The sequence below is a fragment of the Dipodomys merriami genome, unplaced genomic scaffold (assembly GCF_024711535.1).
Source record: "Dipodomys merriami isolate MVZ:Mamm:240054 unplaced genomic scaffold, mDipMer1.0.p SCAF_2632, whole genome shotgun sequence".
Classification (NCBI taxonomy): domain Eukaryota; kingdom Metazoa; phylum Chordata; class Mammalia; order Rodentia; family Heteromyidae; genus Dipodomys; species Dipodomys merriami.
In genome coordinates this window covers 1-7,508 of record NW_027204085.1, presented here as the reverse complement: position 1 = coordinate 7,508, position 7,508 = coordinate 1, and positions in this window count along the sequence as shown.

The following is a 7,508-nucleotide window of genomic DNA, read 5'->3' as shown; positions in this document are numbered from 1 at the left end:
TGGAACAAAACTGGCCATGGCTCTGAAGATTATTCAAAGCATGTCTTCAGGTGACTACCACAATTACAGGCTTCATTTTCCCAGGAAGTTTTCTGAGCACTGTGAAAGCATATCTAAATGTTAGCAGCTTGACAGGCTGCACCTGCAAAAGGAATATTTTCTTTCTAAACTGCTATGCTGTAGACCTCATATTAATCTTTTAAAGTGCAATGGAGATTTAGAGTAGATAAAATTGAAATGCATGTTTTCCAGGAGACAGGGACTGAAACCTATTAAGGTAGAAAACCTGAACCATTAATTTTCTTGTAGTCTGTAATGGGAGGCTTGTGATAGAATGATCTCTTCCTTCCAAGATCATTTCCTCGCTCTGTCTGTGTTCCATTGGTGTAATATCGTGCTCTTGATAATAAGTATTTGTACTTAGCAACAAGTTCTAGTGTACATTATAATTCATGGCTGATAAATCACAGCATTTACTCTACAAGAAGTCGTCATGCTAATTTCGGTTGAATTAATATTGAACTTGAACTAAGTGTTCTAGAAAATTTTGAAAAAAATCTGTACTTAGCTCTCAACGAAGAATATTAGACTGTAAATTAACCTTAACAAAACAATATGAACTTGTTTAGTTAAAATATGCATCCTACTTAAGTTTTAAAATGTTCAAGCTCCAAGTAAAAATAATAAAAACACATTTTCATGAGGAAATGAGTGGATAGAGAACTTTTATTGATTAAATTTAGTGCATTACAACTGAGAAGTTGTTTTGAACTGTGAACTCCTAGAGATTTGATAAGACTGTTCCATAGTTGAATGTATTCAGAGACTATGGGGCAATAAAGTTACTTTTTTATACATCGACTTATGATTTCCTTGTGAATTGTTTGGTAGGAAGTTGATGTTATTGATTCTTTTAGAGTAATATTTCTAGTGACAAATTTTCTGTTTTCATCTGAACTTTTTATTGTATATTCATTTCTAAGGTTTGCTTCTCTTTTGAATAGAATCCTAGGTTTTAGTAACTTTCAGTAAAGACTATCTTCTGCTAGTCATAGTTCCTAATGGATTATTGAATGTTTCAGCCTGGTTATGCTACTATGACAAGTTATATGAGGCTACATAATTTATGAAGAATAGAAATTTAATCCTCACAGCTCTAGAAGTGGTGACTAGCAAAAGCATAGTGCTGGCTGTTTTAGTGTCAGATGAGTCTCTCTCTCTCTCCTCCCCTCCCTCTCTCTCTTTCTCTCTTTCTACCCACCCCCTCTCTCTCTGCTGTCGAAAGGAACCTATAAGACTGTGTCCTTGAAGGGGACAAATATGAATTGTGCACATAATCATAGTATAGGGGATAAAAGAATGTGTGTAAGTCACTTTTCTCTAGCCCTTTTGTACGTCATTAATCTCCACCTCTCAACACAATCACAGTTTGATTAAGATTCACCAGAAAGTTTTGAGAAAGCATACGTTCAAGCTCTATCCTGGACTATTAGCACATCATTTGGTCTTTAAAGGGAACATGACTTTCTTTCTTCCCATATGTTTACTTTAAAGCATTTTAACTAGGAAACCTATAGGAGAAGTAATTTTATTTTGTTTTGATTTAGTCTTAATTGTACTTTGTCTTTATAACATGATTACATGATTGATATATAAATGGATTTGGGACCATGATTAAATTTTGTGTCTTCAAACATTGCTTCATATCTATTCTTTTCCATTTCTTATAGGATTCCTAGTATGCAGACTAATAATCAATGAATTCTAATATTTCAGTTTATAGTTCTTCATTTTGATGATAGCTTTATCTTCAGGAAACCTCATAATAAGCCAAGGAGCCTCGGGACAAACAATGACTCAATATTTTTGACATAGATGTTTATTTTAAGGCCTTATTGAAAACTGAGAAAAAACTATATTCAGAAACTTTAAGTTTACCAACATGTCTTTAATATTTTTCCTTTTATTCAATATTTTTCATCCATATACTTCTCACCTGAATTCTGATGTTCTTAATCTTATTTGGTTTGGTCCACTTTTCTGTTAAACCTATATTTTGATATTGATTTTGGTTGTCTTCAGAATTTTTATTTCATTATATTCTAAATATGTCCTTTTCTGTGAGAATATACATATATTTGTAGGTATACACAATTATTTCATTTCTGGTTAGCATAGATTGTTTTTACCTTTTATGAAGATAAAAATTATATTAAGAGACCAGAGGATTTGGCAGAGGAGAAGCTGGAGGCTAAACAAGCTCACTAAAACAAGCAGTTTTAGTGCTTCAGTGAAGAGTCCTAGGCTAGAGAATCACAACAAGTGTGCCATCACAGTACAAGGAGTTTGGCCAGAGAAGGAAAATCCAGGCAGCTTGTTCAAGGACACAGATCTGAGCACTTGCCGGTAGCCATGGATGTGGCAGGTGAGGTGGCGGCTGAGGTGGTGGCTGCAGCCACTGTACATACAGAGAAAGTCTGGGACAAAGGCACCAAAGGCAGCTTGCCAGTGGATTCTACTGAACACCAGTAAGAACTGGCAAGGAGCAGAAATCATCATCCTGCTGATTGCAGACCAGGGACTTCCAAGGAACCAAGACTCTGGCTTGAGTAGAACACTGACATCCTCACTGCTTCTCACAGACCACAGTGGGAAGGCAGCTCCTCTCCAACCACTGGAGAAGATCTCCATCTTTGCTACTGACAAAGCCAGCAGAGAAGCTAGCTCCAACACAGGCCTTGGAAAAATACAATTGGAGACATTAGAAGGTCACAGGAACCTGACATAACCTGCCAGGCTCAGTTCCACCCAGGTGAAAGTCATCCAGCCCAGGCAGAGCAGGCTCCACCACCAGAGTAGTGACTTTCTTCACTGGGTAAACAGAGCCAGAGGCTGCTCCTCCCTAAGGCAGCCTAGACAAAGAACTGAAACTCAGTAAACATAAACCCAGAGAATGGATCCAGACTGGGCTCTGTGTGTCTCATGAACTAGCCTCTCAGGGAAAAGCTACTATTTGCAGAAAGGTCTCAACACTACCCAGAATCTAGCCTCAACACAGCATCTCCACATGAGAGGAAATAACCATCTTCCTCTTTTGTGATACTCAAAGCAGATCTCCCTGCATTCTCTCAGACAACAAGCCCAGTAACATGAGGAGACTGAAAAACACACTGCTGAATCAACAGTGGGCCATGGAAGAGATTAGTAAGGAAATTCAAATTTTCATGACATTCAACAAAAATTAACACACAAATTAGCAGCTCCTCTGGGACACATCAAATGCAGTATTCACAGGCAAAACTTAGCTCTGAGTTCCTACATCAACAAATTGAGAAATCTGAAACCAATAATTTAATGAGACATCTGAACCTCTTTGAAAAGAGCAGCAAGCTAAACCCCAATCCGGCAGATGAAAAGAAATAGTTAAAATTTAGTCTGGATTAAATTAATTAGGATCCAAAAAAACATATAATCAACAAAACAAAGAATTGGTTCTTCCAAAAAATTAACAAAATTGACAGACCTTTAGCAAATCTTATCAGAAAAAGAAGAGAACACACACAAATAAACAAACTCAGAGATGAGAATTAGAAACATCACCAGAGAAACAACCAAGATCCAGAAATTATAAGGGAATATTTCTCAAACTTTTATACTAATAAGTTTGAGAACCTGGAAGAAATAGAAGATTTCCTAGCAAAGATCGACATGCCAAACCTAAACCAAGATGAGTTGAACCAACATAAGAGGCCCATATCAAGCACTGAAATAGAAGCAGCAATAAGAGATCTCCCATCTAAGAAAAGCCCAGGACTGGATGGATTTACAGCAGAATTCTATAAGGCCTTCAAAGCAGAACTCATACCAATACTCCTCCAACTCTTCACTGAAATTGAAAGAGAAAGTTCACTACGAAACACATTCTATGAAGCCATCATAACCCTCATCCCAAAACCAGGCAGGGACTCATCAAAGAAAAAGAACTATAGATCCATTTCATGATGAACATGGCTGAAAAACTTCTCAACAAAATTCTGGCCAATCGACTTTAATAATTCATCCCAAAAATCATACACCACAATCAAACACAATTCATTTCAGGGATGCAAAGCTGGTTCAATAAACGTGAATCAATTAATATAATTCATCACATCAGCAAAAGCAAGGATAAGAACCATATGATTATCTCAATAGATGCAGAAAAGGCATTGGGCAAGATCCAACACCCCTTTATGATGAAGGTTCTGGAAAAACTACGAATCCATGAAACATTCCGCAATACAATAAAGGCTGTAAATGACAAACTTACAGCCAGCATTATACTCAGTGGTGAAAAACCAACACCATTTCCTATAAACTCAGGAATGAGACAAGAATGTCCACTCTCTCCACTTCTCTTCAATTTAGTATTAGAATACCTAGCCACAGCAATAAGATGTAAACATAAAAGGAATCCAAATAGGTAAACCTGAAATAAAACTCTCCCTCTTTGCAGATGACCTGATCTTGTATTTAAAGAATCCCATATACTCCACTCTCAAATTACTCAAGCTGATTAAAAAATTTGGCAGAGGAGCAGGGTATACAATTAACCCTCAAAAATCAATGACTTCTCTGTGTGTCAACAATGAGAAAAGTGTAGCTGAAATCAGGAAAGCAACTCCATTCATAATACCCCACAAAAAATAATATACCTATATATACCTATATATATATATATATATATATATATATATATATATATATCAGATGATGTTAACAAATTTTTACCAGATAGAATAACATTGTGGTAAATATCTTAATATTCACTTCTAATTGCAAAACCTACATGAATTTTAATTGATTATGATCGATTTTTTCCTCTTATATAAGAATTTTTCAGCTTCATCTACTTTTATTCCTCTTCTGCTCTCTCTATAAATATTACAGTGAAAAAATTCAAGAAGTGGTGCTGTGGCTCAACATAGGAGAGTGACAGCTTGAACAACAGAGCTTAGGGACAGTCTCCTAGGCCCTGAGTCCAAGCAACATGACAGAAAGGAAGAAAGAGAAGAAAGAAAGAAGAAGAAAGAAAGAAAGAAAGAAAGAAAGAAAGAAAGAAAGAAAGAAAGAAAGAAAGAAAGAAAGAAAGAAAGAAAGAAAGAAAGAAAGAAAACTAAATTCAATTATCATCTAATATCATTGGAATACAATCATAATTTCCAGAACCTAGACATTTCTGGTTGAAATTCAGACATAATATTTTTATCTTCAAGATTTCTGACCTTTAAAAAAATTCTTAGACTTAAAAAAACAATGCTCCACAAGAAATGTACTGATTACCTTATTCATGTAAATGTAACCTCTCTTTATTTTACAATAAAATAAAAATATTTTCTTTGGTACAGCTACATTTGTTATACATACTTTTTCTTAGGCAAGTAATGATATTAGCTCATACCTGTAGTTTTTATTACTTAGGATAGTGACATCTGATATCTAGAGGATTGTGGTCTAATGCAGAATAGTCTTTGAGACTCCATTTCCAGTATAACCATAAAAAGGAAAGAATTAAAGAATTACTTAAGCATGTAAAGTGCCAGTTGTTAGCAAGAAAGCCACACCAGAGGTCCAACCAAGTTCCAACCTGACTGCTACTGGGAGAATACTGAATCTTTTGATGTATATGGCCTATTGAACTTTTGTTACTTTCAACCAGAACATTATGTAGCTTTCAGCATAAATACATTTTATTATTAAGAAAAAAACATGTTGATATCCTCATAGTATTTTGTGACTCACAAGATTTCTAACCTGAGCCCTGGAAACAGGAGGATGTCTGGTTCTATTTCTGCATTTAGAGACTTTTCCTTCTATTTCTTGCCTGTCTCATGCCATTGGTCAAGGATTAAGTATACAGGGCTTTCTTTGTCATGATATCATGACATTAGCAAATTCTGGATGCAATAAATTTGTGCTTTTGTGGGTTTTAAAGTGATTTTACCATCTTTTAAGAATCACTGCCCTTCATTGGTTGATGTCTAATTGTCTCAAAAATTGTTGTGTTTTTTTGTATAACTTTTCTGATTTTTGCTAGTCTTTTTGTGTGCATGCTGTTTTTGTTTCAGAGTTCAGAGTGTACCTGACATTTCACTGCTGCCAATACAGCAAATCCTGTTCTGGTACAGAAATATTTTTGCTTTGCTTTAGATTTTTACTCTACTATAACAAGTCTACTAAAAGTAGATTTCCTTGTATCTCTCTTGCCTGTGTACCAAAACATTCATTGAATATCTTTTCCAGTGTTTTGTTTCAGGTATTTTAGTGTCAAGTATTATTGTGCCCAATCAGATCTTCTTTCTGTCTTTCTCCATTTCTGCATCTTTCCATCTCTTTCTCCTTTTTTCCCTCCTTTAGTCTGACTTCATTTAGAGATGTCAGATATGCGTATTTCCATTATCTCTCATTCATACTATCCATTATTTATATATATTTCACTTTTTTGTTGTTGTTGTTTTTATTGGAGCTTTAACTCTGGGTCAGCTCCTCAGCTCAAGACTAGAGTTCTAACACTTGAGCCACTTCCAGCTATTTCTATTCATGTGGTGCTGAGGAATCAAACCCAGTGCCTCATATATGCAAAGCATGTATTCTACAACTGAGTCAACTTTCAAGCCCCATATATTTCACTTTTTAAAACAACTGTTAATTTTAGATATTTGAATCTCAATAAAAATGTTTTAATTTTCTTACTTTGAAGGAAAACTGTTGTAAAACCAACCCCTAACAAATAATTGTATTAAATTCATATTTCATTTTTCAATTATATGTAGTGATTTTAATAAGGAAAAAATTCCACGATTCCTGATGAGGAATGAGAAAGCAGTTTTACTTCTACTTTATTTTATGCCTGATTTATGCTAGCTTCTTAACACTTCACTTGTATCATTTATTGGAGGCAGGTGTATGCTAGTGAGGACATAACTGACATAATCTGATGACTCAGTTCATAATAGATCATTTGCCTTGACTCTCTCCCAGAGATATCTTCTAATCTCAAATAAAAATATCCTTTTACAATAAATTCCTTCCCAAACTGCTAGTCTTAATTCTCACCATTTTAGATATTGATTATCTTTCCCCCTCTAATTCATGTTACAGATAATAGTTATGAGCAAATATATATATAAGCATATATATAATAAAATGATGGAGACCTGAATAACACTTCCAAAACATACAATTTTCATACTATACTCAATACAATTATCTGTATGAATAAAGAGTGGATTAGTCAATAACTGTATGCTCTAATATCTAATTAGAGATTATCATTGCATATTTATTGCAAGTGCTGCAATTTCAATTTTAATCTAAACCTTATTTACATAAGTAATCATTTATGAGAAGTACATATATATATATGCACATACATGTGGGTATATGTATATGTACATGTATATGTGTTTATGTTGTACTTTCCTAATCCTAGCTTACATTTTATCCTTGCCCAGTGCTTTTCATTAAAC